We start from the raw sequence: 12,838 nt of genomic DNA on the forward strand, positions 1-12,838 counted from the left end.
TGACTGGTCTCCCCTGGTCTAACACTAACTCACTACTCTGACTGGTCTCCCCTGGTCTAACACTAACTCACTATTCTGACTGGTCTCCCCTGGTCTAACACTAACTCACTACTCTGACTGGTCTCCCCTGGTCTCCCCTGGTCTAACACTAACTCACTACTCTGACTGGTCTCCCCTGGTCTAACACTAACTCACTACTCTGACTGGTCTCCCCTGGTCTAACACTAACTCACTACTCTGTTTGGTCTCCCCTGGTCTAACACTAACTCACTACTCTGGTTGGTCTCCCCTGGTCTAACACTAACTCACTACTCTGTTTGGTCTCCCCTGATCATCCCTGGTCTCCCCTGGTCTAACACTAACTCACTACTCTGACTGGTCTCCCCTGGTCTAACACTAACTCACTACTCTGATTGGTCTCCCCTGGTCTAACACTAACTCACTACTCTGTTTGGTCTCCCCTGGTCTCCCCTGGTCTAACACTAACTCACTACTCTGACTGGTCTCCCCTGGTCTAACACTAACTCACTACTCTGACTGGTCTCCCCTGGTCTAACACTAACTCACTACTCTGACTGGTCTCCCCTGGTCTAACACTAACTCACTACTCTGACTGGTCTCCCCTGGTCTAACACTAACTCACTACTCTGACTGGTCTCCCCTGGTCTAACACTAACTCACTACTCTGACTGGTCTCCCCTGGTCTAACACTAACTCACTACTCTGATTGGTCTCCCCTGGTCTAACACTAACTCACTACTCTGACTGGTCTCCCCTGGTCTAACACTAACTCACTACTCTGTCTGGTCTCCCCTGGTCTAACACTAACTCACTACTCTGGTTGGTCTCCCCTGGTCTAACACTAACTCACTACTCTGTTTGGTCTCCCCTGGTCATCCCTGGTCTCCCCTGGTCTAACACTAACTCACTACTCTGGCTGGTCTCCCCTGGTCTACCCTGGTTTAACACTAACTCACTACTCTGGTTGGTCTCCCCTGGTCTCCCCTGGTCTAACACTAACTGACTACTCTGGCTGGTCTCCCCGGTCTACCACTAACTCACTACTCTGGCTGGTCTCCCCTGATCTAACACTAACTCACTACTCTGTTTGGTCTCCCCTGGTCTAACACTAACTCACTACTCTGGTTGGTCTCCCCTGGTCTCCCCTGGTCTAACACTAACTCACTACTCTGACTGGTCTTCCCTGGTCTAACACTAACTCACTGCTCTGACTGGTCTCCCCTGGTCTAACACTAACTCACTACTCTGACTGGTCTCCCCTGGTCTAACACTAACTCACTACTCTGACTGGTCTCCCATGGTCTAACACTAACTCACTACTCTGACTGGTCTTCCCTGGTCTAACACTAACTCACTGCTCTGACTGGTCTCCCCTGGTCTAACACTAACTCACTACTCTGACTGGTCTCCCCTGGTCTAACACTAACTCACTACTCTGACTGGTCTCCCCTGGTCTAACATTAACTCACTACTCTGACTGGTCTCCCCTGGTCTAACACTAACTCACTACTCTGACTGGTCTCCCCTGGTCTAACACTAACTCACTATTCTGACTGGTCTCCCCTGGTCTAACACTAACTCACTACTCTGACTGGTCTCCCCTGGTCTCCCCTGGTCTAACACTAACTCACTACTCTGACTGGTCTCCCCTTGTCTAACACTAACTCACTACTCTGACTGGTCTCCCCTGGTCTAACACTAACTCACTACTCTGTTTGGTCTCCCCTGGTCTAACACTAACTCACTACTCTGGTTGGTCTCCCCTGGTCTAACACTAACTCACTACTCTGTTTGGTCTCCCCTGGTCATCCCTGGTCTCCCCTGCTCTAACACTAACTCACTACTCTGGCTGGTCTCCCCTGGTCTACCCTGGTTTAACACTAACACACTACTCTGGTTGGTCTCCCCTGGTCTCCCCTGGTCTAACACTAACTCACTACTCTGGCTGGTCTCCCCCGGTCTACCACTAACTCACTACTCTGGCTGGTCTCCCCTGATCTAACACTAACTCACTACTCTGTTTGGTCTCCCCTGGTCTAACACTAACTTACTACTCTGGTTGGTCTCCCCTGGTCTCCCCTGGTCTAACACTAACTCACTACTCTGACTGGTCTTCCCTGGTCTAACACTAACTCACTGCTCTGACTGGTCTCCCCTGGTCTAACACTAACTCACTACTCTGACTGGTCTCCCCTGGTCTAACACTAACTCACTACTCTGACTGGTCTCCCCTGGTCTAACACTAACTCACTACTCTGACTGGTCTTCCCTGGTCTAACACTAACTCACTGCTCTGACTGGTCTCCCCTGGTCTAACACTAACTCACTACTCTGACCGGTCTCCCCTGGTCTAACACTAACTCACTACTCTGACTGGTCTCCCCTGGTCTAACACTAACTCACTACTCTGACTGGTCTCCCCTGGTCTAACACTAACTCACTACTCTGACTGGTCTCCCCTGGTCTAACACTAACTCACTACTCTGACTGGTCTCCCCTGGTCTAACACTAACTCACTACTCTGACTGGTCTCCCCTGGTCTCCCCTGGTCTAACACTAACTCACTACTCTGACTGGTCTCCCCTGGTCTAACACTAACTCACTACTCTGACTGGTCTCCCCTGGTCTAACACTAACTCACTACTCTGTTTGGTCTCCCCTGGTCTAACACTAACTCACTACTCTGGTTGGTCTCCCCTGGTCTAACACTAACTCACTACTCTGTTTGGTCTCCCCTGGTCATCCCTGGTCTCCCCTGGTCTAACACTAACTCACTACTCTGGCTGGTCTCCCCTGGTCTACCCTGGTTTAACACTAACACACTACTCTGGTTGGTCTCCCCTGTTCTCCCCTGGTGTAACACTAACTCACTACTCTGGCTGGTCTCCCCCGGTCTACCACTAACTCACTACTCTGGCTGGTCTCCCCTGATCTAACACTAACTCACTACTCTGTTTGGTCTCCCCTGGTCTAACACTAACTCACTACTCTGGTTGGTCTCCCCTGGTCTCCCCTGGTCTAACACTAACTCACTACTCTGACTGGTCTTCCCTGGTCTAACACTAACTCACTGCTCTGACTGGTCTCCCCTGGTCTAACACTAACTCACTACTCTGACTGGTCTCCCCTGGTCTAACACTAACTCACTACTCTGACTGGTCTCCCCTGGTCTAACACTAACTCACTATTCTGACTGGTCTTCCCTGGTCTAACACTAACTCACTGCTCTGACTGGTCTCCCCTGGTCTAACACTAACTCACTACTCTGACCGGTCTCCCCTGGTCTAACACTAACTCACTACTCTGACTGGTCTCCCCTGGTCTAACACTAACTCACTACTCTGACTGGTCTCCCCTGGTCTAACACTAACTCACTACTCTGACTGGTCTCCCCTGGTCTAACACTAACTCACTGCTCTGACTGGTCTCCCCTGGTCTAACACTAACTCACTACTCTGACTGGTCTCCCCTGGTCTAACACTAACTCACTACTCTGACTGGTCTCCCCTGGTCTAACACTAACTCACTACTCTGACTGGTCTCCCCTGGTCTAACACTAACTCACTACTCTGACTGGTCTCCCCTGGTCTAACACTAACTCACTACTCTGACTGGTCTCCCCTGGTCTAACACTAACTCACTACTCTGTTTGGTCTCCCCTGGTCTAACACTAACTCACTACTCTGACTGGTCTCCCCTGGTCTAACACTAACTCACTACTCTGACTGGTCTCCCCTGGTCTAACACTAACTCACTACTCTGGTTGGTCTCCCCTGGTCTAACACTAACTCACTACTCTGTTTGGTCTCCCCTGGTCATCCCTGGTCTCCCCTGGTCTAACACTAACTCACTACTCTGGCTGGTCTCCCCTGGTCTACCCTGGTTTAACACTAACTCACTACTCTGGTTTGGTCTCCCCTGGTCTCCCCTGGTCTAACACTAACTCACTACTCTGGCTGGTCTCCCCCGGTCTACCACTAACTCACTACTCTGGCTGGTCTCCCCTGATCTAACACTAACTCACTACTCTGTTTGGTCTCCCCTGGTCTAACACTAACTCACTACTCTGGTTGGTCTCCCCTGGTCTCCCCTGGTCTAACACTAACTCACTACTCTGACTGGTCTTCCCTGGTCTAACACTAACTCACTGCTCTGACTGGTCTCCCCTGGTCTAACACTAACTCACTACTCTGACTGGTCTCCCCTGGTCTAACACTAACTCACTACTCTGACTGGTCTCCCCTGGTCTAACACTAACTCACTATTCTGACTGGTCTTCCCTGGTCTAACACTAACTCACTGCTCTGACTGGTCTCCCCTGGTCTAACACTAACTCACTACTCTGACCGGTCTCCCTGGTCTAACACTAACTCACTACTCTGACTGGTCTCCCCTGGTCTAACATTAACTCACTACTCTGACTGGTCTCCCCTGGTCTAACACTAACTCACTACTCTGACTGGTCTCCCCTGGTCTAACACTAACTCACTATTCTGACTGGTCTCCCCTGGTCTAACACTAACTCACTACTCTGACTGGTCTCCCCTGGTCTCCCCTGGTCTAACACTAACTCACTACTCTGACTGGTCTCCCCTGGTCTAACACTAACTCACTACTCTGACTGGTCTCCCCTGGTCTAACACTAACTCACTACTCTGTTTGGTCTCCCCTGGTCTAACACTAACTCACTACTCTGGTTGGTCTCCCCTGGTCTAACACTAACTCACTACTCTGTTTGGTCTCCCCTGGTCATCCCTGGTCTCCCCTGGTCTAACACTAACTCACTACTCTGGCTGGTCTCCCCTGGTCTACCCTGGTTTAACACTAACACACTACTCTGGTTGGTCTCCCCTGTTCTCCCCTGGTGTAACACTAACTCACTACTCTGGCTGGTCTCCCCCGGTCTAGCACTAACTCACTACTCTGGCTGGGTCTCCCCTGATCTAACACTAACTCACTACTCTGTTTGGTCTCCCCTGGTCTAACACTAACTTACTACTCTGGTTGGTCTCCCCTGGTCTCCCCTGGTCTAACACTAACTCACTACTCTGACTGGTCTTCCCTGGTCTAACACTAACTCACTACTCTGTTTGGTCTCCCCTGGTCTAACACTAACTTACTACTCTGGTTGGTCTCCCCTGGTCTAACACTAACTCACTACTCTGACTGGTCTCCCTGGTCTAACACTAACTCACTACTCTGACTGGTCTCCCCTGGTCTAACACTAACTCACTACTCTGACTGGTCTCCCCTGGTCTAACACTAACTCACTACTCTGACTGGTCTCCCCTGGTCTAACACTAACTCACTACTCTGACTGGTCTCCCCTGGTCTAACACTAACTCACTACTCTGACTGGTCTCCCCTGGTCTAACACTAACTCACTACTCTGACTGGTCTCCCCTGGTCTAACACTAACTCACTACTCTGACTGGTCTCCCCTGGTCTAACACTAACTCACTACTCTGACTGGTCTCCCCTGGTCTAACACTAACTCACTACTCTGACTGGTCTCCCCTGGTCTAACACTAACTCACTACTCTGACTGGTCTCCCCTGGTCTAACACTAACTCACTACTCTGACTGGTCTCCCCTGGTCTAACACTAACTCACTACTCTGACTGGTCTCCCCTGGTCTAACACTAACTCACTACTCTGACTGGTCTCCCCTGGTCTAACACTAACTCACTACTCTGTTTGGTCTCCCCTGGTCTAACACTAACTCACTACTCTGACTGGTCTTCCCTGGTCTAACACTAACTCACTACTCTGACTGGTCTCCCCTGGTCTAACACTAACTCACTACTCTGGTTGGTCTCCCCTGGTCTAACACTAACTCACTACTCTGTTTGGTCTCCCCTGGTCATCCCTGGTCTCCCCTGGTCTAACACTAACTCACTACTCTGGCTGGTCTCCCCTGGTCTACCCTGGTTTAACACTAACTCACTACTCTGGTTGGTCTCCCCTGGTCTCCCCTGGTCTAACACTAACTCACTACTCTGGCTGGTCTCCCCCGGTCTACCACTAACTCACTACTCTGGCTGGTCTCCCCTGATCTAACACTAACTCACTACTCTGTTTGGTCTCCCCTGGTCTAACACTAACTCACTACTCTGGTTGGTCTCCCCTGGTCTCCCCTGGTCTAACACTAACTCACTACTCTGACTGGTCTTCCCTGGTCTAACACTAACTCACTGCTCTGACTGGTCTCCCCTGGTCTAACACTAACTCACTACTCTGACTGGTCTCCCCTGGTCTAACACTAACTCACTACTCTGACTGGTCTCCCCTGGTCTAACACTAACTCACTATTCTGACTGGTCTTCCCTGGTCTAACACTAACTCACTGCTCTGACTGGTCTCCCCTGGTCTAACACTAACTCACTACTCTGACCGGTCTCCCCTGGTCTAACACTAACTCACTACTCTGACTGGTCTCCCCTGGTCTAACATTAACTCACTACTCTGACTGGTCTCCCCTGGTCTAACACTAACTCACTACTCTGACTGGTCTCCCCTGGTCTAACACTAACTCACTATTCTGACTGGTCTCCCCTGGTCTAACACTAACTCACTACTCTGACTGGTCTCCCCTGGTCTCCCCTGGTCTAACACTAACTCACTACTCTGACTGGTCTCCCCTGGTCTAACACTAACTCACTACTCTGACTGGTCTCCCCTGGTCTAACACTAACTCACTACTCTGTTTGGTCTCCCCTGGTCTAACACTAACTCACTACTCTGGTTGGTCTCCCCTGGTCTAACACTAACTCACTACTCTGTTTGGTCTCCCCTGGTCATCCCTGGTCTCCCCTGGTCTAACACTAACTCACTACTCTGGCTGGTCTCCCCTGGTCTACCCTGGTTTAACACTAACACACTACTCTGGTTGGTCTCCCCTGTTCTCCCCTGGTGTAACACTAACTCACTACTCTGGCTGGTCTCCCCCGGTCTAGCACTAACTCACTACTCTGGCTGGTCTCCCCTGATCTAACACTAACTCACTACTCTGTTTGGTCTCCCCTGGTCTAACACTAACTCACTACTCTGGTTGGTCTCCCCTGGTCTCCCCTGGTCTAACACTAACTCACTACTCTGACTGGTCTTCCCTGGTCTAACACTAACTCACTGCTCTGACTGGTCTCCCCTGGTCTAACACTAACTCACTACTCTGACTGGTCTCCCCTGGTCTAACACTAACTCACTACTCTGACTGGTCTCCCCTGGTCTAACACTAACTCACTACTCTGACTGGTCTCCCCTGGTCTAACACTAACTCACTACTCTGACTGGTCTCCCCTGGTCTAACACTAACTCACTACTCTGACTGGTCTCCCCTGGTCTAACACTAACTCACTACTCTGACTGGTCTCCCCTGGTCTAACACTAACTCACTACTCTGACTGGTCTCCCCTGGTCTAACACTAACTCACTACTCTGACTGGTCTCCCCTGGTCTAACACTAACTCACTACTCTGACTGGTCTCCCCTGGTCTAACACTAACTCACTACTCTGACTGGTCTCCCCTGGTCTAACACTAACTCACTACTCTGTTTGGTCTCCCCTGGTCTAACACTAACTCACTGCTCTGACTGGTCTCCCCTGGTCTAACACTAACTCACTACTCTGGTTGGTCTCCCCTGGTCTAACACTAACTCACTACTCTGTTTGGTCTCCCCTGGTCATCCCTGGTCTCCCCTGGTCTAACACTAACTCACTACTCTGGCTGGTCTTCCCTGGTCTAACACTAACTCACTGCTCTGACTGGTCTCCCCTGGTGTAACACTAACTCACTACTCTGACTGGTCTCCCCTGGTCTAACACTAACTCACTACTCTGACTGGTCTCCCCTGGTCTAACACTAACTCACTACTCTGACTGGTCTCCCCTGGTCTAACACTAACTCACTGCTCTGACTGGTCTCCCCTGGTCTAACACTAACTCACTACTCTGACTGGTCTCCCCTGGTCTAACACTAACTCACTACTCTGACTGGTCTCCCCTGGTCTAACACTAACTCACTACTCTGACTGGTCTCCCCTGGTCTAACACTAACTCACTACTCTGACTGGTCTCCCCTGGTCTAACACTAACTCACTGCTCTGACTGGTCTCCCCTGGTCTAACACTAACTCACTACTCTGACTGGTCTCCCCTGGTCTAACACTAACTCACTGCTCTGACTGGTCTCCCCTGGTCTAACACTAACTCACTACTCTGACTGGTCTCCCCTGGTCTAACACTAACTCACTACTCTGACTGGTCTCCCCTGGTCTAACACTAACTCACTACTCTGACTGGTCTCCCCTGGTCTAACACTAACTCACTACTCTGACTGGTCTCCCCTGGTCTAACACTAACTCACTACTCTGACTGGTCTCCCCTGGTCTAACACTAACTCACTACTCTGTCTGGTCTCCCCTGGTCTAACACTAACTCACTACTCTGACTGGTCTCCCCTGGTCTAACACTAACTCACTACTCTGACTGGTCTCCCCTGGTCTAACACTAACTCACTACTCTGGTTGGTCTCCCCTGGTCTAACACTAACTCACTACTCTGTTTGGTCTCCCCTGGTCATCCCTGGTCTCCCCTGGTCTAACACTAACTCACTACTCTGGCTGGTCTCCCCTGGTCTACCCTGGTTTAACACTAACTCACTACTCTGGTTGGTCTCCCCTGGTCTCCCCTGGTCTAACACTAACTCACTACTCTGGCTGGTCTCCCCCGGTCTACCACTAACTCACTACTCTGGCTGGTCTCCCCTGATCTAACACTAACTCACTACTCTGTTTGGTCTCCCCTGGTCTAACACTAACTCACTACTCTGGTTGGTCTCCCCTGGTCTCCCCTGGTCTAACACTAACTCACTACTCTGACTGGTCTTCCCTGGTCTAACACTAACTCACTGCTCTGACTGGTCTCCCCTGGTCTAACACTAACTCACTACTCTGACTGGTCTCCCCTGGTCTAACACTAACTCACTACTCTGACTGGTCTCCCCTGGTCTAACACTAACTCACTACTCTGACTGGTCTTCCCTGGTCTAACACTAACTCACTGCTCTGACTGGTCTCCCCTGGTCTAACACTAACTCACTACTCTGACCGGTCTCCCCTGGTCTAACACTAACTCACTACTCTGACTGGTCTCCCCTGGTCTAACACTAACTCACTACTCTGACTGGTCTCCCCTGGTCTAACACTAACTCACTACTCTGACTGGTCTCCCCTGGTCTAACACTAACTCACTACTCTGACTGGTCTCCCCTGGTCTAACACTAACTCACTACTCTGACTGGTCTCCCCTGGTCTCCCCTGGTCTAACACTAACTCACTACTCTGACTGGTCTCCCCTGGTCTAACACTAACTCACTACTCTGACTGGTCTCCCCTGGTCTAACACTAACTCACTACTCTGTTTGGTCTCCCCTGGTCTAACACTAACTCACTACTCTGGTTGGTCTCCCCTGGTCTAACACTAACTCACTACTCTGTTTGGTCTCCCCTGGTCATCCCTGGTCTCCCCTGGTCTAACACTAACTCACTACTCTGGCTGGTCTCCCCTGGTCTACCCTGGTTTAACACTAACACACTACTCTGGTTGGTCTCCCCTGTTCTCCCCTGGTGTAACACTAACTCACTACTCTGGCTGGGTCTCCCCTGATCTAACACTAACTCACTACTCTGTTTGGTCTCCCCTGGTCTAACACTAACTCACTACTCTGTTTGGTCTCCCTGGTCTCCCCTGGTCTAACACTAACTCACTACTCTGACTGGTCTTCCCTGGTCTAACACTAACTCACTGCTCTGACTGGTCTCCCCTGGTCTAACACTAACTCACTACTCTGACTGGTCTCCCCTGGTCTAACACTAACTCACTACTCTGACTGGTCTCCCCTGGTCTAACACTAACTCACTACTCTGACTGGTCTTCCCTGGTCTAACACTAACTCACTGCTCTGACTGGTCTCCCCTGGTCTAACACTAACTCACTACTCTGACTGGTCTCCCCTGGTCTAACACTAACTCACTACTCTGACTGGTCTCCCCTGGTCTAACACTAACTCACTACTCTGACTGGTCTCCCCTGGTCTAACACTAACTCACTACTCTGACTGGTCTCCCCTGGTCTAACACTAACTCACTGCTCTGACTGGTCTCCCCTGGTCTAACACTAACTCACTACTCTGACTGGTCTCCCCTGGTCTAACACTAACTCACTACTCTGACTGGTCTCCCCTGGTCTAACACTAACTCACTACTCTGACTGGTCTCCCCTGGTCTAACACTAACTCACTACTCTGACTGGTCTCCCCTGGTCTAACACTAACTCACTACTCTGACTGGTCTCCCCTGGTCTAACACTAACTCACTACTCTGTTTGGTCTCCCCTGGTCTAACACTAACTCACTACTCTGACTGGTCTCCCCTGGTCTAACACTAACTCACTGCTCTGACTGGTCTCCCCTGGTCTAACACTAACTCACTACTCTGGTTGGTCTCCCCTGGTCTAACACTAACTCACTACTCTGTTTGGTCTCCCCTGGTCATCCCTGGTCTCCCTTGGTCTAACACTAACTCACTACTCTGGCTGGTCTCCCCTGGTCTACCCTGGTTTAACACTAACTCACTACTCTGGTTGGTCTCCCCTGGTCTCCCCTGGTCTAACACTAACTCACTACTCTGGCTGGTCTCCCCCGGTCTACCACTAACTCACTACTCTGGCTGGTCTCCCCTGATCTAACACTAACTCACTACTCTGTTTGGTCTCCCCTGGTCTAACACTAACTCACTACTCTGGTTGGTCTCCCCTGGTCTCCCCTGGTCTAACACTAACTCACTACTCTGACTGGTCTTCCCTGGTCTAACACTAACTCACTGCTCTGACTGGTCTCCCCTGGTCTAACACTAACTCACTACTCTGACTGGTCTCCCCTGGTCTAACACTAACTCACTACTCTGACTGGTCTCCCCTGGTCTAACACTAACTCACTACTCTGACTGGTCTCCCCTGGTCTAACACTAACTCACTACTCTGACTGGTCTCCCCTGGTCTAACACTAACTCACTACTCTGACTGGTCTCCCTGGTCTCCCTGGTCTAACACTAACTCACTACTCTGACTGGTCTCCCCTGGTCTAACACTAACTCACTACTCTGACTGGTCTCCCCTGGTCTAACACTAACTCACTACTCTGTTTGGTCTCCCCTGGTCTAACACTAACTCACTACTCTGGTTGGTCTCCCCTGGTCTAACACTAACTCACTACTCTGTTTGGTCTCCCCTGGTCATCCCTGGTCTCCCCTGGTCTAACACTAACTCACTACTCTGGCTGGTCTCCCCTGGTCTACCCTGGTTTAACACTAACACACTACTCTGGTTGGTCTCCCCTGTTCTCCCCTGGTGTAACACTAACTCACTACTCTGGCTGGGTCTCCCCTGATCTAACACTAACTCACTACTCTGTTTGGTCTCCCCTGGTCTAACACTAACTCACTACTCTGGTTGGTCTCCCCTGGTCTCCCCTGGTCTAACACTAACTCACTACTCTGACTGGTCTTCCCTGGTCTAACACTAACTCACTGCTCTGACTGGTCTCCCCTGGTCTAACACTAACTCACTACTCTGACTGGTCTCCCCTGGTCTAACACTAACTCACTACTCTGACTGGTCTCCCCTGGTCTAACACTAACTCACTACTCTGACTGGTCTTCCCTGGTCTAACACTAACTCACTGCTCTGACTGGTCTCCCCTGGTCTAACACTAACTCACTACTCTGACCGGTCTCCCCTGGTCTAACACTAACTCACTACTCTGACTGGTCTCCCCTGGTCTAACACTAACTCACTACTCTGACTGGTCTCCCCTGGTCTAACACTAACTCACTACTCTGACTGGTCTCCCCTGGTCTAACACTAACTCACTGCTCTGACTGGTCTCCCCTGGTCTAACACTAACTCACTACTCTGACTGGTCTCCCCTGGTCTAACACTAACTCACTACTCTGACTGGTCTCCCCTGGTCTAACACTAACTCACTACTCTGACTGGTCTCCCCTGGTCTAACACTAACTCACTACTCTGACTGGTCTCCCCTGGTCTAACACTAACTCACTACTCTGACTGGTCTCCCCTGGTCTAACACTAACTCACTACTCTGTTTGGTCTCCCCTGGTCTAACACTAACTCACTACTCTGACTGGTCTTCCCTGGTCTAACACTAACTCACTGCTCTGACTGGTCTCCCCTGGTCTAACACTAACTCACTACTCTGGTTGGTCTCCCCTGGTCTAACACTAACTCACTACTCTGTTTGGTCTCCCCTGGTCATCCCTGGTCTCCCCTGGTCTAACACTAACTCACTACTCTGGCTGGTCTCCCCTGGTCTACCCTGGTTTAACACTAACTCACTACTCTGGTTGGTCTCCCCTGGTCTCCCCTGGTCTAACACTAACTCACTACTCTGGCTGGTCTCCCCGGTCTACCACTAACTCACTACTCTGGCTGGTCTCCCCTGATCTAACACTAACTCACTACTCTGTTTGGTCTCCCCTGGTCTAACACTAACTCACTACTCTGGTTGGTCTCCCCTGGTCTCCCCTGGTCTAACACTAACTCACTACTCTGACTGGTCTTCCCTGGTCTAACACTAACTCACTGCTCTGACTGGTCTCCCCTGGTCTAACACTAACTCACTACTCTGACTGGTCTCCCCTGGTCTAACATTAACTCACTACTCTGACTGGTCTCCCCTGGTCTAACACTAACTCACTACTCTGACTGGTCTCCCCTGGTCTAACACTAACTCACTACT

Source organism: Salmo salar, chromosome ssa04 (genome assembly GCF_905237065.1).
Source record: "Salmo salar chromosome ssa04, Ssal_v3.1, whole genome shotgun sequence".
In the NCBI taxonomy this organism is placed as follows: Eukaryota; Metazoa; Chordata; class Actinopteri; order Salmoniformes; family Salmonidae; genus Salmo; species Salmo salar.